Source organism: Rhinoderma darwinii, chromosome 4 (genome assembly GCF_050947455.1).
Source record: "Rhinoderma darwinii isolate aRhiDar2 chromosome 4, aRhiDar2.hap1, whole genome shotgun sequence".
NCBI lineage: Eukaryota > Metazoa > Chordata > Amphibia > Anura > Rhinodermatidae > Rhinoderma > Rhinoderma darwinii.
Window position 1 is genome coordinate 138041545 of NC_134690.1, and position 22460 is coordinate 138064004.

The 22460-nt window shown below is 44.5% G+C and overlaps 1 protein-coding gene across 3 annotated transcripts in view; it reads right to left on the bottom strand.

Moving 5' to 3' along the window:
* Positions 1-18015, bottom strand: part of SLC7A14 (solute carrier family 7 member 14) — a 151820-nt gene extending 133805 nt beyond the window's left edge. Inside the window, exons 1-2 of one of the 3 annotated variants that reach the window (XM_075861595.1) lie at positions 17579-17606; positions 13884-13963 (exon numbers count right to left, since the gene is read on the bottom strand). The gene's annotated coding sequence lies outside the window, so the exon portion shown is untranslated. Of the gene's footprint in view, positions 1-13883; positions 13964-17578; positions 17679-17841 lie in introns of those variants that run through there. The other 2 variants (XM_075861594.1, XM_075861593.1) reach the window with 2 other exon arrangements.
* Between the last annotated feature and the right edge of the window lie 4445 nt (positions 18016-22460).

Genomic DNA, 22460 nt, shown 5'->3' on the forward strand with positions numbered 1-22460 from the left:
ATTGGTACTAGGGCTGCTGCCAGGCATCAGGAATTTCTGGGCCCCATGTAGCCAAAATGTTTGGGCCCCCCCCCCTCCATTACCGGGGGGTGGACAACGGAAGTGTGGCTCTCACGTTTGTACGTTATACGCATTAACTGATTTTGATGCTGATGTCAATTACCGTGAACGAAACCATGGAGCAGGCAGTGACCGGTTAATGCCCTGGATTTTGTTCTATTTAGCCAAAACGTATCTCACTGTATGCTATACAGTGGGATACATCGCCCGGGGAATGGCCCAGGGGAAACTACTGAAGTCACTGTCCATGAACAGGGCTGGTGCCTTCTCCTACGGCTCTGCCCAGGGACTATGGCGCTGTTCCTGATGTCCATATATGTAAAGTGACATCCGAAGCTTTGCAAAGCCTGAGTACACAGCCAGAGCATCGGCAGTGCTCTGGGCAGGGATTCGGGCCCTGGAGAATCCCCTGACGTCACTTTACATATATGGACAGTCATGTCAGGAGCCTTCCCAGGGACAAAGTCCACGGGTGGAGCACTTGTGATGCTCTGCCTGGGAACTCTGGCATAGGGAAGCTCCTGACATCACTGTCCACATAGTAATGTCAGGAGCCGTATACGTTTTTTGTGGAATCTCTCAGGATCGAAAATAAGGTATACCAACGTCTACCAGTCCGACGTAAACTAAAAGGACGTAATGGAGCCCTATGAATTATCGTTTACGTTGTTTATAGTGTACATTAGGAGATTTCCTGACGTACATGATAAACTTAGTGCAACAACATGATGTGAAGGGGGCCTTAAGGGAGGGGGGAAGCGCTTGTGAGGATGTAAGGAGAACTCTGTTCTTACGTTGCCATTAAAGTTCAATGTGTTTTCCAACAGCAAAAATCGCAGGCTTTCCCTTTGATTTCTGACGCAGATGTGCCACAAGTGTGCAGAAGATCCGCACAAGAATAAAACCCTGTTCACACAGAGTTTTTGCCGCATTTTTTGCAGCGGAAACCGCGTTGGAAACTGTGGCAAAAAAACAGCCGAAATCACCTCATATTGATTTCAACGGGAGACGAAGGCGTTTTTTCCCGCGAGCGGGAATACAGTAATACAGTACTAGCAAAGTAAATGAGATCAAGAAATCTCATCTACATGTTGCATCTTCTGCACAAAAATTGGCCTGCGGTGCATATTTGAAAATATGCTACATGTCAATTTATCTTGCATTTCCGCTTGCGAATTGTCTCTGACTAGTTTAAAAAGAATAAAAAAGAAAATATGCAGCATAAAACCTGCACCTATTTCCGCATTAAAATGTAAAAACCTCAGTTAAAAACGTATTTTAAAAAAATGCACTATTAGGTGCAGATTTTAACTGCGGAATTACCTGCGGTTTTGATGCCGGTTTTGTGCACCAAATTCCTCAATGTGTGCGTTACAGAATTTTCTAGGGATTTACAGCAAATTAACCCTTTACATTGTAAAGGATGAAATACCTTACAATTCTGCAACATAATAGGCAGGCAGCTAATTTAACCCCTTTCGCCATTTTACGGATTTTCACTTTTGTTTTTTCCTCCCCACGTTCCAAAAGCTATAATTTTTTTATTTTTCCATCTATATAGCCATATGAGGGCTTGTTTTTTGCGGGACAAGTTGTAGTTTTTCATGGCACTATTTATTGTATCACATAATGTACTGGGAAACTAGAAAAAAAATATTTGTGGGGTGAAATGGGCAAAAAGCAGCGATTACACCATTTTTTTGGGGGTTTTGTTTTTACGGCATCCATCAGGCGGAAAAAACTACATATTCACCTTATTCTACAGGTTGATACGATTACGGCGATACCAAATTTATATGTTTTGTTTTATGTTTAACCCCTTTTAAAAAAATACTATTTGCTAAATTAAAAAAATGTTTTGTGTCGCCATGTTCTGAGAGCCTTAACTTTTTCATTTTTCCATCAATTTAGCAATGTGATAGCTTAAATTTTGCAGGGCGAGCTGTAGTTTTCACCAATACCATTTTGGGGTATATGCGACTTTTTGATCACTTTTTATTTCATTTTTTTTTACTTCTAAGGTGACCAACAACCAGCAATTTGCGTGTTTTATATATATCTTTTTTTACGGCATTAAACAACGCTATATTGTGATAGTTCGGACTTTTAAGGACGCGGCGATACCAGTTATATTAACTTAAATTTTTTTTAACATTGATTTAGGGAAAAATGTGAAAAGGGTTTTTTTTTTATCTTTTAATACTTAACTTTTTTTGGAACATAAAAAAAAACTTTATGTAACTGTTTTACTTATTTTTATTAGTCCCCCTAGGGGACTTGAATCAGCGATCGTTGGATTGCTTGCATGATATACTGCAATACTAATGTGTTGCAGCATATCGTGGCAGGGGAAGCTGCAAAGGAGTACAAAGATGGCAGATCTGGGGATTTAATTAGGCCCCCAGGCTGCTATAACAACCGTTATTAAAAACAACCGATCATGCTGGGGGGCGCGATGGGTTGTTTTAGGGGGCGCCCCCCTGATTCTAAAATTTTAAATGCTGCGGTCGGGATTAACCACGGAATTTAAGGTGTTAAATGGGCGGAACCAAAGTGATCTTTGATTCCGCCCGTTGCAGTGAGGTGTCGGCTGCGTAGCACAGTCGTCACCCGCTGTGTATGGAGCTCGCTCAGCCCCTGAGCTCGCTCTATACTTCCCATACATACCTAACCCTTATCACGTACAGTTACGTGATATTGCGTTAAGGGGTTATAAATCAGCAGCACAACCTAAATTCCATGAATTCTTTTTACTGCTGTGTGTGCATGAGGTTTTGACAAACCCCATTCACATGAGTTAGGGCTTATTCAGACTAACGTGTGTAAGCGTTTTTTTTAATAGCCTTCACACGGCTGCATGTATGTCTATGTGGTTATTCACATGGTCGTTGCTTTAACGGACCGTGTGAAGGGCCTGTAAAAAAATAGGACATGTCCTATTTTTGTGCATTTTCACGGATCCCTCAATAGACTCAAGTCTATGAGGGATCTGTGAAAACACGTCCTGCACGGGTGCTAATGGGCTGTGAAAAACGGCCGTTATTCACGGCTGATTTCGCACACGTTCGTCTGAATATAGCCATATATTGTCATTTGTAGTGAATTTTCAGTGCGCAATCCGCACCCAAAATAGGACACAAGTAAGTGGCCTTATTCAGACGTCCATGTTCGGTCTGTGATATACGGACTGTGTATCGGCCATATTTCCCAGACTGACCACAGTACAGGGAGCCGGGTTTCTAGCATCACAGTAATCTATAATCATAGGAGTCCCTCCCTTCCCGTGGGAACACTGTCCCCGGTCCCGTACTAAAAGCATCATTACAGTATGGGACAGTGTTCCCACGAAGAAGCAGGGACTCCTAGCAGCATTGATAACTGTGATGCTAGGATTCCGGCTCCATGAATTGTGGTCAGCCCAGGAAATACGGCCGATACATGCTCCGTATATCACGGCTTTCTGAATAAGGCCTTAGTCTAGTTACACAGTGCGGTCAAATCCCACGGCAAAAACGTGATTTGACTGCGCTGTGAGAATATAGCCTTAGGCCCCACACACACGAACGTGCTTTTGCGGCTGCAATTCCCCCGAAAATCCACGGCAGAATTGCGCCCCCATTCATATCTATGGGGACATGCACACAACCGTGGTTTCCACTATCCGTGCATGGCCCAGGAGCCTGGACAGCAGAAAGAACGGGCATGTCTTATTACGGCCATGTTCTGCGGTCTACGCTCATAGAATATAATGGACGTGGCCATGTGCACGGCCCGCGATTATCGAGCGGCTCGCAGGTGGCACTCCGCTGCCGCCCGACCCGAAAATCACTATTTTTTCATGTTTTGTATCCTTTTTATATGCAATTTTCGTAATCGTGGCACAAATCACGCGGTTTTGCTGCAATTTTTATAAAATCGCAGCAAAATGCAGCAATTTTTACTGCGACTGCGAAAATCGCGGCAAAAAAACGGTAGGAAAACGAAAAATAACAAAAACATTTTAACATAATTTTTATATAGTCTACAAGTGGGGTTAGGAGGGAAGGGAAGCAGGATGGAGAGGGGGGGACACTCACCAGCCTGCAGGTCCAGTTGGCTGTGTAGAGAAAGTGCTGTCTGGGGGGGTGGGATCTCCACACGGACCTTCTGCTTCTCGTGCTGCATCTTCCCCTTCTGTTATTCCTCTACGATGCTGAAGTTGGTTTCTTATTCGTCCAGTTGGTGAAGTTACAACAGGTCTGCAGGGGAAGCCGCGAGCGTTGCGAGAGGGGTGGCCGCGAGCGATGCAAGTGTGGGCCCGCGAGGGGGGCCGACAGTCCGGGAATGACGACGACAGCCCGGCGGGCCCCTTTTTTTCCAGCCATGTGGGGAGTACCACTAGTACTGCCCTGATGGTGGCCCTGGCTGCTGCCACTGTGTGTACTACTGCTGGTATTATTGGTACTACTGCTGCTGTCACTATGTGTGTACTACTGCTAGTATTATTGGTACTAGTGCTGCTGTCACTATGTGTGGACTCCTGCTAGTATTATTGGTACTACTGCTGCTGTCACTGTGTGTACTACTGCTGGTTTTATTGTTACTACTGCTGTTGTCACTGTGTTTGTACTACTGCTGGTATTATTGATACTACTGCTGCTGTCACTGTGTATACTACTGCTGGTTTTATTGGTACTACTGCTGCTGCCACTGTGTGTACTACTGCTAGTATTATTGGTACTACTGCTGCTGCCACTGTGTGTACTACTGCTGGCTTTATTGGTACTACTGCTGCTGTCACTGTCTGCACTACTGCTAGTATTATTGGTACTACTGCTGCTGTCACTGTGTGTACTACTGCTGGTATTATTGATACTACTGCTGCTGTCACTGTGTGTACACTGCTGGTATTATTGGTACTACTGCTGCTGTCACTGTGTGTACTACTGCTGGCTTTATTGGTACTACTGCTGCTGTCACTGTCCGCACTACTGCTAGTATTATTGGTACTACTGCTGCTGTCACTGTGTGTACTACTGCTGGCTTTCTTGGTACTACTGCTGCTGTCACTGTCTGCACTACTGCAAGTATTATTCGTACTACTGCTGCTGTCACTGTGTGTGTACTACTTCTGGTATTATTGGTACTACTGCTGCTGTCACTGTGTGTACTACTGCTAGTATTATTGGTACTACTGCTGCTGTCACTGTGTGTACTACTGCTGGCTTTATTGGTACTACTACTGCTGTCACTGTCTGCACTACTGCTAGTACTATTGGTACTACTACTGGCTTTATTGGTACTACTGCTGCTGTCACTGTCCGCACTACTGCAGTATTATTGGTACTACTGCTGCTGTCACTGTGTGTACTACTGCAAGTATTATTCGTACTACTGCTGCTGTCACTGTGTGTACTACTGCTGACTTTATTGGTACTACTGCTGCTGTAACTGTCTGAACTACTGCAAGTATTATTCGTACTACTGCTGCTGTCACTGTGTGTGTACTACTTCTGGTATTATTGGTACTACTGCTGCTGTCACTGTGTGTACTTCTGCTGGTATTATTGGTACTACTGCTGCTGCCACTGTGTGTACTACTGATGGTTTTATTGGTACTACTGCTGCTGTCACTGTGTGTACTACTGCTGGTTTTATTGGTACTACTGCTGCTGCCACTGTGTGTACACTGCTGGTATTATTGGTACTACTGCTGCTGTCACTGTGTGTACACTGCTGGTATTATTGGTACTACTGCTGCTGTCACTGTGTGTACTACTGCTGGTATTATTGGTACTATTGCTGCTGTCACTGTGTATACTACTGCTGGTATTATTGGTACTACTGCTGCTGTCACTGTGTGTACACTGCTGGTATTATTGGTACTACTGCTGCTGTCACTGTGTATACTACTGCTGGTATTATTGGTACTAGTGCTGCTGTCACTGTGTGTACTACTGCTGGTATTATTGGTACTACTGCTGCTGTCACTGTGTATACTACTGCTGGTATTATTGGTACTACTGCTGCTGTCACTGTGTGTACTACTGCTGGTATTATTGGTACTACTGCTGCTGTCACTGTGTGTACACTGCTGGTATTATTGGTACTACTGCTGTTGTCACTGTGTGTACACTGCTGGTATTATTGGTACTACTGCTGCTGTCACTGTGTATACTACTGCTGGTATTATTGGTACTACTGCTGCTGTCACTGTGTATATTACTGCTGGTATTATTGGTACTACTGCTGCTGTCACTGTGTGTACACTGCTGGTATTATTGGTACTACTGCTGCTGTCACTGTGTATACTACGGCTGGTATTGGTACTACTGCTGCTGTCACTGTGTATACTACTGCTGGTTTTATTGGTACTAGTGCTGCTTCCACTGTGTGTACTACTGCTGGTTTTATTGTTACTACTGCTGCTGTCACTGTGTGCACTACTGCTGGTATTATTGGTACTACTGCTGCTGTCACTGTGTATACTACTGCTGGTTTTATTGGTACTAGTGCTGCTTCCACTGTGTGTACTACTGTTGGTTTTATTGTTACTACTGCTGCTGTCACTGTGTGTGTGTGTGTGTGTGTGTGTGTGTGTGTGTGTGTGTGTGTGTGTGTGTGTGTGTACTACTGCTGATATTATTGATACTATGCTGCTGTCACTGTGTGTACTACTGCTGGTTTTATTGGTACTACTGCTGCTGTCACTGTGTGTGTACTACTGCTGGTATTATTTGTACCATTGCTGTGTCCACTGTGTATACTACTGCTGGTTTTATTTGTACTACTACTGCTGCTGCCACTGTGTGTACACTGCTGCTGCCACTGTGTGTACTACTGCTGGTATTATGGGTACTAGTGCTGCTGTCACTATGTGTGTACACTGCTGGTATTATTGGTACTACTGCTGCTGTCGCTGTGTGTACTACTGCTCGTATTATTGGTACTACTGCTGCTGCCACTGTGTGTACACTACCTGTATTATTGGTAATGATGCGGCTGCCATTGTATGTGTATTACTGCTGGTATTATTGGTACTACTACTGCTGTGATTGTGTACTTATGCTGGTTTTATTGATACTACTGCTGCTGCCATTGTATGTACTACTACTGGTATTATTGGTACTAGTGCTGCTGCCACTGTGTGTACTACTACTGGTATTATTCGTACTAGTGCTGCTGTCACTGTGTGTACTACTGCTAGTACTATTGTTACTACTGCTGCCGCCACTGTGTGTACTACTGCTGGTTTTATTGTTACTACTGCTGCTGTCACTGTGTGTGTGTGTGTGTGTGTGTGTGTGTGTGTGTGTGTGCGTGTGCTACTGCTGGTATTATTGGTACTACTGCTGCTGTCACTGTGTGTACTACTGCTGGTATTGTTAGTACTACTGCTGCTGTCACTATGTGTGTACTACTGCTGGTTTTATTGGTACTACTGTTGCTGTCACTGTCTGCACTACTGCTAGTATAATTGGTGCTACTGCTGCTGTCACTGTGTGTACTACTGCTGGTATTATTGGTACTACTGCTGCTGCCACTGTGTGTACTACTGCTGGTATTATTGGTGCTACTGCTGCTGTCACTGTGTGTACTACTGCTGGCTTTATTGGTACTACCACTGCTGTCACTGTCTGCATTACTGCAAGTATTATTCGTACTACTGCTGCTGTCACTGTGTGTACTACTGCTAGTATTATTGGTACTACTGCTGCTGTCACTGTGTGTACTACTGCTGGCTTTATTGGTACTACTGCTGCTGTCACTGTCTGCACTACTGCTAGTATTATTGGTACTACTGCTGCTGTCACTGTGTGTACTACTGCTGGTATTATTGATACTACTGCTGCTGTCACTGTGTGTACACTGCTGGTATTATTGGTACTACTGCTGCTGTCACTGTGTGTACTACTGCTGGCTTTATTGGTACTACTGCTGCTGTCACTGTCCGCACTACTGCTAGAATTATTGGTACCACTGCTGCTGTCACTGTGTGTACTACTGCTGGCTTTATTGGTACTACTGCTGCTGTCACTGTCTGCACTACTGCAAGTATTATTCGTACTACTGCTGCTGTCACTGTGTGTGTACTACTGCTGGCTTTATTGGTACTACTGCTGCTGTCACGGTCCACACTACTGCTAGTATTATTGGTACTACTGCTGCTGTCACTGTGTGTACTACTGCTGGCTTTATTGGTACTACTGCTGCTGTCACTGTCTGCACTACTGAAAGTATTATTCGTACTACTGCTGCTGTCACTGTGTGTGTACTACTTCTGGTATTATTGGTACTACTGCTGCTGTCACTGTGTGTACTACTGCTGGTTTTATTGGTACTACTGCTGCTGTCACTGTGTATACTACTGCTGGTATTATTGGTACTAGTGCTGCTGTCTCTGTGTGTACTACTGCTGGTATTATTGGTACTACTGTTGCTGCCACTGTGTGTACACTACTGGTATCATTGGTACTACTGCTGCTGTCACTGTGTGTACTACTGCTGGCTTTATTGGTACTACCACTGCTGTCACTGTCTGCATTACTGCAAGTATTATTGGTACTACTGCTGCTGTCACTGTGTGTACTACTGCTGGTATTATTGGTACTACTGCTGCTGCCACTGTGTGTACTACTGATGGTTTTATTGGTACTACTGCTGCTGTCACTGTGTGTACTACTGCTGGTTTTATTGGTACTACTGCTGCTGCCACTGTGTGTACACTGCTGGTATTATTGGTACTACTGCTGCTGTCACTGTGTGCACACTACTGGTATTATTGGTACTACTGCTGCTGTCACAGTGTGTACACTGCTGGTATATTGGTACTACTGCTGCTGTCACTGTGTGTACTACTGCTGGTATTATTTGTACTATTGCTGCTGTCACTGTGTATACTACTGCTGGTATTATTGGTACTACTGCTGCTGTCACTGTGTGTACTACTGCTGGTATTATTGGTACTACTGCTGCTGTCACTGTGTGTACACTGCTGGTATTATTGGTACTACTGCTGCTGTCACTGTGTGTACACTGCTGGTATTATTGGTACTACTGCTGCTGTCACTGTGTATACTACTACTGGTATTATTGGTACTACTGCTGCTGTCACTGTGTATACTACTGCTGGTATTATTGGTACTACTGCTGCTGTCACTGTGTGTACACTGCTGGTATTATTGGTACTACTGCTGCTGCCACCGTGTGTACTACTGATGGTTTTATTGGTACTACTGCTGCTGTCACTGTGTGTACTACTGATGGTTTTATTGGTACTACTGCTGCTGTCACTGTGTGTACTACTGCTGACTTTATTGGTACTACTGCTGCTGTAACTGTCTGCACTACTGCAAGTATTATTCGTACTACTGCTGCTGTCACTGTGTGTGTACTACTTCTGGTATTATTGGTACTACTGCTGCTGTCACTGTGTGTACTACTGCTGGTATTATTGGTACTACTGCTGCTGCCACTGTGTGTACTACTGATGGTTTTATTGGTACTACTGCTGCTGTCACTGTGTGTACTACTGCTGGTTTTATTGGTACTACTGCTGCTGCCACTGTGTGTACACTGCTGGTATTATTGGTACTACTGCTGCTGTCACTGTGTGTACTACTGCTGGTATTATTGGTACTACTGCTGCTGCCACTGTGTGTACTACTGATGGTTTTATTGGTACTACTGCTGCTGTCACTGTGTGTACTACTGCTGGTTTTATTGGTACTACTGCTGCTGCCACTGTGTGTACACTGCTGGTATTATTGGTACTACTGCTGCTGTCACTGTGTGCACACTACTGGTATTATTGGTACTACTGCTGCTGTCACAGTGTGTACACTGCTGGTATATTGGTACTACTGCTGCTGTCACTGTGTGTACTACTGCTGGTATTATTTGTACTATTGCTGCTGTCACTGTGTATACCACTGCTGGTATTATTGGTACTACTGCTGCTGTCACTGTGTGTACTACTGCTGCTATTATTGGTACTACTGCTGCTGTCACTGTGTGTACACTGCTGGTATTATTGGTACTACTGCTGCTGTCACTGTGTGTACACTGCTGGTATTATTGGTACTACTGCTGCTGTCACTGTGTATACTACTACTGGTATTATTGGTACTACTGCTGCTGTCACTGTGTATACTACTGCTGGTATTATTGGTACTACTGCTGCTGTCACTGTGTGTACACTGCTGGTATTATTGGTACTACTGCTGCTGCCACCGTGTGTACTACTGATGGTTTTATTGGTACTACTGCTGCTGTCACTGTGTGTACTACTGCTGGTTTTATTGGTACTACTGCTGCTGCCACTGTGTGTACACTGCTGGTATTATTGGTACTACTGCTGCTGTCACTGTGTGCACACTACTTGTATTATTGGTACTACTGCTGCTGTCACTGTGTGTACACTGCTGGTATATTGGTACTACTGCTGCTGTCACTGTGTGTACTACTGCTGGTATTATTTGTACTATTGCTGCTGTCACTGTGTATACTACTACTGGTATTATTGGTACTACTGCTGCTGTCACTGTGTGTACTACTGCTGGTATTATTGGTACTACTGCTGCTGTCACTGTGTGTACACTGCTGGTATTATTGGTACTACTGCTGCTGTCACTGTGTGCACACTACTGGTATTATTGGTACTACTGCTGCTGCCACTGTGTGTACACTGCTGGTATTATTGGTACTACTGCTGCTGTCACTGTGTGCACACTACTGGTATTATTGGTACTACTGCTGCTGTCACTGTGTGTACACTGCTGGTATATTGGTACTACTGCTGCTGTCACTGTGTGTACTACTGCTGGTATTATTTGTACTATTGCTGCTGTCACTGTGTATACTACTGCTGGTATTATTGGTACTACTGCTGCTGTCACTGTGTGTACTACTGCTGGTATTATTGGTACTACTGCTGCTGTCACTGTGTGTACACTGCTGGTATTGTTGGTACTACTGCTGCTGTCACTGTGTGTACACTGCTGGTATTATTGGTACTACTGCTGCTGTCACTGTGTATACTACTACTGGTATTATTGGTACTACTGCTGCTGTCACTGTGTATACTACTGCTGGTATTATTGGTACTACTGCTGCTGTCACTGTGTGTACACTGCTGGTATTATTGGTACTACTGCTGCTGCCACCGTGTGTACTACTGATGGTTTTATTGGTACTACTGCTGCTGTCACTGTGTGTACTACTGCTGGTTTTATTGGTACTACTGCTGCTGCCACTGTGTGTACACTGCTGGTATTATTGGTACTACTGCTGCTGTCACTGTGTGCACACTACTGGTATTATTGGTACTACTGCTGCTGTCACTGTGTGTACACTGCTGGTATATTGGTACTACTGCTGCTGTCACTGTGTGTACTACTGCTGGTATTATTTGTACTATTGCTGCTGTCACTGTGTATACTACTACTGGTATTATTGGTACTACTGCTGCTGTCACTGTGTGTACTACTGCTGGTATTATTGGTACTACTGCAGCTGTCACTGTGTGTACACTGCTGGTATTATTGGTACTACTGCTGCTGTCACTGTGTGTACACTGCTGGTATTATTGGTACTACTGCTGCTGTCACTGTGTATACTACTACTGGTATTATTGGTACTACTGCTGCTGTCACTGTGTATACTACTGCTGGTATTATTGGTACTACTGCTGCTGTCACTGTGTGTACACTGCTGGTATTATTGGTACTACTGCTGCTGTCACTGTTTATACTACTGCTGGTATTATTGGTACTACTGCTGCTGTCACTGTGTGTACTACTGCTGGTTTTATTGGTACTACTGCTGCTGTCACTGTGTGTACTACTGCTGGTATTATTGGTAGTAGTGCTGCTGTCACTGTGTGTACTACTGCTGGTATTATTGGTACTACTGCTGCTGTCACTGTGTGTACTACTGCTGGTATTATTGGTACTACTGCTGCTGTCACTGTGTGTACACTGCTGGTTTTATTGGTACTACTGCTGCTGTCACTGTGTGTACACTGCTGGTATTATTGGTACTACTGCTGCTGTCACTGTGTATACTACTGCTGGTATTATTGGTACTACTGCTGCTGTCACTGTGTGTACTACTGCTGGATTTATTGTTACTACTGCTGCGGTCACTGTGTGTACTACTGCTGGTATTATTGGTACTAGTGCTGTTGTCTCTGTGTGTACTACTGCTGGTATTATTGGTACTACTGCTGCTGTCACTGTGTATACTACTGCTAGTATTATTGCTACTAGTGCTGCTGTCACTGTGTGTACTACTGCTGGTTTTATTGGTACTACTGCTGCTGTCACTGTGTGTACTACTGCTGGTATTATTGGTACTACTGCTGCTGCCACTGTGTGTACTACTGCTGGTATTATTGGTACTAGTGCTGCTGTCTCTGTGTGTACACTGCTGGTATTATTGGTACTACTGCTGATGTCACTGTGTGTACTACTGCTGGTATTATTGGTACTACTGCTGCTGTCACTGTGTGTACTATAGCTGGTATTATTGGTACTAGTGCTGCTGTCACTGTGTGTACTACTGCTGGTATTATTGGTACTACTGCTGCTGCCACTGTGTGTACTACTGCTGGTATTATTGGTACTAGTGCTGTTGTCTCTGTGTATACTACTGCTGGTATTATTGCTACTAGTGCTGCTGTCACTGTGTGTACTACTGCTGGTATTATTGGTACTACTGCTGCTGCCACTGTGTGTACTACTGCTGGTATTATTGGTACTAGTGCTGCTGTCTCTGTGTGTACACTGCTGGTATTATTGGTACTACTGCTGATGTCACTGTGTGTACTACTGCTGGTATTATTGGTACTACTGCTGCTGTCACTGTGTGTACTATAGCTGGTATTATTGGTACTAGTGCTGCTGTCACTGTGTGTACTACTGCTGGTATTATTGGTACTACTGCTGCTGCCACTGTGTGTACTACTGCTGGTATTATTGGTACTAGTGCTGTTGTCTCTGTGTATACTACTGCTGGTATTATTGCTACTAGTGCTGCTGTCACTGTGTGTACTACTGCTGGTATTATTGTTACTAGTTCTGCTGCCACTGTGTGTACTACTGCTGGTATTATTAGTACTAGTTCTGCTGCCACTGTGTGTACTAGTGCTGGTATTATTAGTACTAGTTCTGCTGCCACTGTGTGTACTAGTGCTGGTATTTTTAGTACTAGTTCTGCTGCCACTGTGTGTACACTACTGCTGGTATTATTGCTTCTACTAATGGTATTATTGCTACTAGTGCTGGTACTTTGTATACTACTGCTGGTATTATTGCTACTAGTGCTGCTGTCACTGTGTGTACACTGCTGGTATTATTGCTACTAGTGCTTCTGTCACTGTGTGTACACTGCTGGTATTATTGGTACTACTGCTGCTGTCACTGTGTGTACACTGCTGGTATTATTGGTAATAGTGCTGCTGTCACTGTGTGTACTACTGCTGGTATTATTAGTACTACTGCTACTGCCACTGTGTGTACACTACTGATGGTATTATTGCTTCTACTAATGGTATTATTGCTACTAGTGCTGGTGCTGTTACTGCATCTATTACTACTACTGGTAACTTAGAAGATTCCTTCCAAAAAAATGCACACACTCACTATGTAGATAAAAAGTCTACAGCCTAAACACAGGCCTGTCCACCTAAAATTCCTGGCGGAAGTACACTAGAATTGAGGGGAAGACGTAGGAGAAAACATTGTTCGCTCCTAAGGGCATATTCACATGGGTAGTAATGTAGACGGAAAAATCCATTGCATATTTCAAGGAGACCTGCCTCAGAAATCCGCACGTTTACTCACAGGTTGTTTACGAGGATTTCCGGTTTGATGTGTCGCAGATTCAAACGAAGATTAGCCCCATTCAAGATTCCACGTGGAGTCTGCATGAATAAGTGATGTAATTTACATGACGTCTGTAATGACGTGTGAAATCAATGAGAGGCGGACTGTTTACATGTGAACGGGCGTTAGAGAAGTATATACTGCTGTTTATAATATTTACGTTTTCGTTAAGTTGTGATATTGAACTAAATAGGAGCAAGAAAAAAAAGGATATTATGTGAGGTTGTGTTTGTTACTCTTTTTATTTTGTTTGTATTCTATGTTTAAAATTTGGTGACATTAAAATCACAGACAGGCTGTCAGTTCTGTCCCTCTGTCTGTCCCTGTGTGGTGAGTCATGCTGCAGCCTCTCTCATCCATTCATTAGCAATGAGGAAACTTCCAGATAGAAAAGTCAGTGAGAAAAACATAGCAGCTGAGCTCAGAAAAGAAAAGATAAATATTTCATAAAGTACGTGGCCATGTTCACATGCTGAGGATTCCACGCCTAAATCCGGACAGAATCGGATAACATTTTGCTGGCAATGAATGTGAATGTGGTATTTTATACCTCGTTCACAAGATCAGTAAAATATCCGCACGGAATAACTAACATGCTGCGGATTTTAGAATCTGCAGGATGTCCGTTATTGCTGTGGATTCAGCACTGATAAGCCACGGATTAGCTCCATTGAATTACATTGACATCCGCTGGCCAATCCGCGGCAGAAATCAGAGTGTTACCTGCAGATTTCTGCTGCTGAGTTTCTAAAAAAAAACACAGCATATTTGTCTATCCTTAGAATAGAAGATCCCTTCTGCATTTAAATGATAACTGGCAGAGTTGTTCTTTATAGGCATTGCCCAGGATTGGAAAAATATGGCTACATTCTTCTAAAAACAGTGCTACACCTGTCCACAGGTTGTGTGAGGTCTTGAAGCACAGCCCCATTCACTTCAATAGTACTGAGCTGCAATACCAGACACAACCCATGGACAAATATGGCGCTGTTTCTGGAAGAAAGCAGTGATGTTTTTATAATATCGGACAACCCCTTCGAAAATTATCGTCATAGATGTAGATCACATTGGTGAAGTCTATGATCTCAGAACACTGATTTTAAAAAATAGAGATTGATTATACCCCTTTGGTATTGTGCAGAGGTTTCTGTTAATGGAAAGCAGACACAACATTCTAAGGAAAGAATTATTAAAATTGTGTGTCTTTGCTTAGAAAGTTGTGTTAGATTTCCAGTAATAGAAATCTTTGATCAAATGGGTCGAAGCAGCCAATCCTAGCAGTACGCCATCAAAATCTTGCATTTGACAGCCCCTTTAAGTAACAAGTTATGAGCCAGCTACTCTATAATTATATTATATGACGTCATGAAATCAATGAGAGTTTAGCATCTAAAGGAAATACCCAAAATATAAAATTACAATAAAATATATCGGTATTAAAACATTATAATATAAAAATACAATTTATAAGGAGGCTAGAAAAGACTGAGCGGCAACATGGAATAAAGTCTGCAAGAGCTTTTTGCATGAGTAATTGAAAACCACGGCTCCCTATTTCTAGACACTGCTGATTTTTGAGTATTACATAAAGCTTTCCATTAGAAATAATACATGTCTGGATTACCTAGGTATTGTCTCAGACTGATGAAGACGTTTATAAAGGCGGTGGTCCTTGACAAAATAATTTCCGTGACAATATATCAAGAAATTAATTTATGCTTCAGTCAACTAATGAATGTTTGATCACAGAAACACAGATTATTCTAAACATGTAAAAGAAAGCAACAGCCATATGTACAACAATGCACTAGTGTCAAATTCAAGACAACTGATATGGCAACTGTTCTCTGATACACTTATCACGTCAATCTGAGATCATTTCTGTCAAATGACAAGGCAGGAAGTATTTTATTAAAAGATAAATGAGAAAAAAGAGAAAAAGGGTAAAAAAAAAAGCCATTTAAGCTTTCTTGTCTGTTAAAATGGGCGTCCGTCCAGCCGCAGATACAGACAGACTGAGCAAAACGTTTGGCTCAATAACCAGGAAGTGCTGGAAATTCAGGACCTTGGAGAGCTCCAGAAAACGCCCATAGACCAAAAGACTGTCAGGACCGGCAGGCTGATAAAATAGCAAGCCTTCCTAGAAATAAGTGTAATCTTAGTATCCGACAAATCGTTCTCATGTCAAATAACATTAACCCCCTCTGGCAGAAAGCACTTTGCCTTGTCATTTAAGTATAAAGCTTAATAACCACTTTTACGCTACATGGGGAAAGATCTTTTCAGTAAATAATGACTGGAGTCAGGAAAACAGCACTTTATACTGGTTTGGATCCAGTGGCCAATTGTGCAATTAACCCCGTAGCCACCAATTTGCATAGCTGAGTAATGAAACGCTATATTGTACATAACCAAATAGACTGTTAAGTCTGCCATGGCACCTGTTACTTGTAGGTGATCATATCTGCTTACAAGACAACTGTCCCTTACAACTGAAAACCATGCTAATTGCCACATTTAAAGGCTTCAAACTACTTCAATCATTAATATATAATTCCATATGGTGCCATATACAATTGTGTCTGTCTGTCTGTCCATCTATCTATCTATCTATCTATCTATCTATCTATCTATCTATCTATCTATCTATCTATCTATCTATCTATCTATCTATCTATCTATCTCATATCTATCATCTATCTATCTATCTATCTATCTATCTATCTATCTATCTATCTATCTATCTATCTGTCTGTCTGTCTGTCTGTCTGTCTGTCTGTCCGTCCGTCCATCTATCTATCTATCTATCTATCTATCTATCTATCTATCTATCTATCTATCTATCTATCTATCTATCTATCTATCTATCTATCCGTCTGTCTGTCTATCTATCTCATATCTATCTATCTATCTATCTATCTATCTATCTATCTATCTATCTATCTATCTATCTATCTATCTATCTATCTATCTATCTATCTATCTATCTGTCTAGGTTTCCGTAAAATGTCTTCCATAAAATCAGACTATATCTATAGAAAGTAATTTTAATGATGCTTAGGTTTTAATATTAATAGAAAACTCTCCATTTATAGAATCTATGTCATTATTTTTTAGGTCTTTCTGAACACACCACTAAGATTTACATCTTTACATGTAACAGAAATACATTTTATTTCCCGATATAATCCTAGATCCAGTCTTCTCAGCCCCTCATATCATATCATATCTGTATCACCGCTGCAGATGCATTTGTTCCAGCTCACACTAAGAAACTGATAGCCCCAGTGTAGGTTTCTGCTGGTGACCAGCTGACCCCAGGTAGGTTACACTTTCCTTTCACATGCTCAAGATGACAACCAAGACCTAGTAGTGGGGAAGGGTCTTGGGACTTGCTGAACTGTAAGTAGACAGTATATACTGTAAGTAAACACCTTCCAGTCCAGTATTTATTACATCAAGCCTGCACATACAGACATGCCAGGTCTACAGCACCATGTACCCTAGTAGTAGCATCTGTTATTAGGATGAGGCAGGTGGCATTGCCAGGAAAGGCAGAGGATGGGCAGGAGAGGGATAAATAATGGGCTCATACCACAGGCAGTACTGAGGGATGAGCACAGGCAAGTATAGTGAATTCCCCATACACTCACCGGGACCTGGGCATCAGCAGGCAGCGCTGGGCTCCATCTCTCCTCCAGTCTGTGGATGAGGCAGCTGAGGAGGGGGCGGAGCCTAGGGCACACGTACATACAGCTCCTGAATCATTCACACTCAACCTGCATCATGTGACCTCCTCCACATGCATAATGCATCAGCACACTGGCCCGTAGAGGGACAGGCATGTCTGCTGCGGGGAGAATAGGGTTAAAAGGACTGTCCAGTACTCTTACCAAAAAAAACAAAAAAACCTTACCTGTTATAAGAAAAATCATTGCTCCAGGAACTGAATGCAGCCTCAAATAATGTGTTCTGACGAGGATTGCATGTCCCATAGTTTTCTAAGATGCAGTGAAAACTACGGTTCCCAACGTCCTTTGTCCCCTATTACTTCCTCGCCCCAGCCCACTCTCCAGTGACAGTCTCCTCCCTACCTCTGCAGAAACTGAAATCCAGTCGGATCTGTATACTGCACTCCTACAATGATAATAACCGGCCATAATAACTACATATCGTTCCCTAGCTGTATCCCCCCCCTCTATTTACATTGAGGGAGGGAGAGAGAGGTGAGGGAGGGATACGGCTGTAGACAATATCTAATACACTGATATATATGTATATATATGGAGAGACATGTATATGTGGATTGTATGGTGCCTACTAAAACTGTATTGCCACCCTCTGCATATATACATTTATAGGCAGTACCACTACTCATATATACATGTCTCGCTACAAGGGCCGGCCTTAGGGTAGATGGCGCCCCATGATAAAATCATCTACCCCATCATAAAAAAAAATGCCCCATAAAAAAAAGTATAATGCCCCCACACACAGTATAATTCCCCATTAGTGCCCCCATACAGTATTAAAATATTTAATAATATAATATATTATAACTCCTTCAAGGACACAGTATTTTATCCTCTAATTGTGCCCACACGGTATTATGCCCCCTAAGTGCCACACACAGTATATTGCCCTCTGTAGTGCCCCTACACAGTATAATGTCTGTTTAGTGGCCTCCACATAGTATAATGCCCCCCACTCCTGGCTGCGACACACAGATAGTGCCCCCCTGTGAATTGTGCCATACAGCCTCCCTGTAGACAGTGCCATAATCTCCCACCTCTTCCCTGTAGACAGTGCCATCCACCTCCCCTTTGTAGACAGTGCCATTCAGCCCGCACCTCCCCCATGTAGACAGTGCCAAAAGCCCCCACCTCCCCATGTAGAAAGTGCCCCCAAAACAAAAACAATTGTACTCACCTAGGCCCCGTTCCCACGATGAACTAAGCTGCTCCACAAATCCGACGATGGGATCCTTGCGTGGGCCGGCGTGATCCTGTAACCTAGTACAGTTTCCCAAAAAATTTCCGCAGGACACTCCTACCAAAAATTGTTTAGGCCTCATGCACACGACCGTATTTTTTCCCACCCGTAAATACTGGCGTAAATACGGGTCCGGTGTCACACGTATTCGACCCGTTTTGCACCAGTATTTACGGACCCGTGCACATAAATATGGGTCCGGTGTCACCCGTATTCCACCCGTATTTACGGGCACGTTTTTTGGCTGCAAAATAGCACTGCACTAATCGGCAGCCCTTCTCTCTATCAGTGCAGGATAGAGAGAAGGGACAGCCCTTTCTGTAATAAAAGTTAAAGAAATTCATACTTACCCGGCCGTTGCCTTGGTGACGCGTCCCTCTCTTCACATCCAGCCCGACCTCCCTGAATGACGCGGCAGTCCATGTGACTGCTGCAGCCTGTGATTGACCTGTGATCGGCTGCAGCGGTCACATGGGCTGTAACGTCATCCAGGGATGTCGGGCCGGATGTTGAGAGGGACGCGTCACCAAGGCAACGGCCGGGAGACCGGACTGGAGGAAGCAGGAAGTTCTCGGTAAGTATGAACGTCTTTTTTTTTTTTTTTACAGGTTGCTCTATATTCTGATCGGAATTCACTGTCCAGGGTGCTGAGAGTTACTGCCGATCAGTTAACTCTTTCAGCACCCTGGACAGTGACTATTTACTGACGTCGCCTAGCAACGCTGCCGTAATGACGGGTGCACACATGTAGCCACCCCTCATTACGGGAGCTCCATAGACTTCTATGGGCTGTCCGTGCCGTTATTATGGCCTGAAATAGGTCTATCTTTTTCAACGGCACGGGCACCTTCCCGTAAGAAAACGGGAATGTACCCGTGGCCAATAGAAGTCTATGAGCCCGTTATTACGGGTCGTAATTACGACCCGTAATAACGGGAGTTTTTACGGTCGTGTGCATGAGGCCGAGAAAGACAGATAACGGCTAAAAACAAGCACTACACTCTGAGGCCTCATTTACACGAGCGTAATATACGCGCGTGCGACGCGCGTGCTTTTCACGCGTGTCGTACGCACCTATATTACTCTATGGGGCAGTGTAGACGATGCGTGATTTTTGCGCAGTGCGCATGCGTTGCGTAAAACTCACGACATGTTCTATAATCGTGCGTTTTTCGCACATCACGCACCCATTGAAGTCAATGGGTGCGTGAAAACAACGCATGACACACGGACGCTCCTGCGTTGCATGCGCGAAAATCACGCATCACTTGTTATGTCCATGAAAAATAGTCTATAAAGCTGGACAAAGCAAACAAAAACCAGGAAGTGCTTGCGTTTCCACTGCGAGTGGGCAGGGCTAGTGACTGGAGACTGTGAAGGTATCTTCCACTGTGAACATCTGCTGCCATGCCGCGTGGGATGGACGTGGAGCGCCTCCTCGTCCTGGTCCAGGGACATTCAGAAATTTGGGACACTCGCTCGGAGGTGTACCACAACCGGACGGTCAAGGAGGACGCCTGGGAGGTGGTCGCAAGGGAGCTGTTCGGCCAGGAGTGGGAGAGTGGCCGAACCCTGACCGCAGTCGGTTGGGTGAGTACCAGGCATTTTCTGGCAATGCATGTCATCCCTTTTGAAGAACTGGGGCCCTGTATGTGTCTTCTGCGCATTTTCACGCAGAACTTTTGTGGAGCAGCCGCATCACCGTGTACCACGTCATTGGCAGTGCAGGGCCCCTCATTTAAGTGAGAGGTCATAGTTCTGATGGCGTGATATCTGTTTTTTTACTCCAACAGTCCAAGAGATCAAAACACGGTGGCGGAGCTGCCGTGACCAATTCTGGCGTGAAATGGGTGAAAGGGGACGCAGCGGGGATGGCGCATCTCGCAAGCGACCCTATATGTACACCAAACAGCTGATGTTCTTGAAGAACATCATGGAGATGCGCACGAAAGAGTTTCTGCCATTGCATGTGTCTAATGTGTGTTCGCCCATGTCCTGTTTGCCATCATGTTGTTGTAGGCATTGTTATATATTCTGTTCTAACGTAATTTTCTCATTCTAGAACCACCGACAATTTGGAGGATACCACAGAGGAGACAGACGTTGGCGAGACTCTGCCGGAACCTCCTGCTGCCCATGTCCTGCCCCCTAGCCCAGAGCCGACACCCCTGGAGCCCGCCCCTGGCCAGTCTGCACGGGCCGTCGCCTCTCCGGCAGAGGAGCGCCCCGTGCGTGCCCGCACTCGCCGGGCCCGTGCTCAACAGGCCTCCGCAGCGGGGCAAGTAGATACCCGGGTCCTGGAGTATCTAAGGCGAGCCGCTGATGAGGACGGGAACGATGCCTTTGGGCGAAGCATCGTTCCCCTCCTCCGGCTGGTCCCCATGGACCGTATGGGCCGTCTGCAAGCGTCGATCGTGACGTTGATCGACGCTTCCAGACCGCCCCACAATCCGAACGTGTGCTTCACGGCCATTGAACAGTGGCGCAGTTCAGCCATGCCGGCCACCACGCCCCAGGTGCCGGGCCCATTCCACCCAGGCCCCCAGATGCAACGCCCGCATCCCTATATGCGCCCTATGGCTCCCCACTTCCCTGGCCCAACATACCCCGGGCAACATCAGCACCACTATGCTGCCGAGGAACAACCTACACAGCTCCAGGTCCAGCATAGTGTTGCTGAAATGCAGGCCTATTCGTCCCCGGGCCACCAGTACCAACACCTTTGAGTGTGTTGGAGGCCTGAATTTGTGACGCCACAGTTTTTTTTGGTGCAGGGATGCCAACTCGCCGTCCTCTTTTTTGTTGAATGTATATTATACACCATGTTGGTGTTTTTTGTTTGAAGCAAAATGTTTGGGTTTTTGCAAAACCCAGTATTAAAAACTTGCATGTTGAATGGTTAGATTTCGTGTTGTTTTTCATTTATACCCCTCAACACAATGTTTGGGCCACATTTCCTTTGCCTATACCCTCGCACACCTCTGGGATTTGGGTCCAATGCATACACACGTGATATGAGGTTTTATTTAATCACTCGGGGTTTGATATGGTTTGCAAGAGGTGCGGACGTTTAGGTGCTGTCATGGGCCCCGAGGCAAACTATGTACACTAGCAATTGGACTTTCCAAACTTTAGCCCACACAACATTCTATCTCCAGAAAGAAGGTTGCAAACTTTCTAAAGTCCTGTTCAAACCCCGACAGATGTAAGGTCGCAGCCCGCGTCAAGACTCCTCTTGTTTTGCAAGTCCCTAGCCCAAAAACAACCACGAAAAACAGAAAAACCCCAGGCCACATGTGACGTGTGTAGGGAAGCCGACAAACAACAGAGAACCCTTCAAAGGTCATCACGCACCCACGGTGCGGCTCCAGATCGACACTCAAAATATGCCGCAAAAGTATCCCTCACACGAAGCCAGGAATGGGAGAGATCGGCCGAGAGAAATAACCGGGACACTGAGGCTGCTGCCTGCATGTGTAAGGATATTTGCTGCATCAAAAGTAGCATCATTAATGCAGCAGAAGTTATGCAGACCGACACACA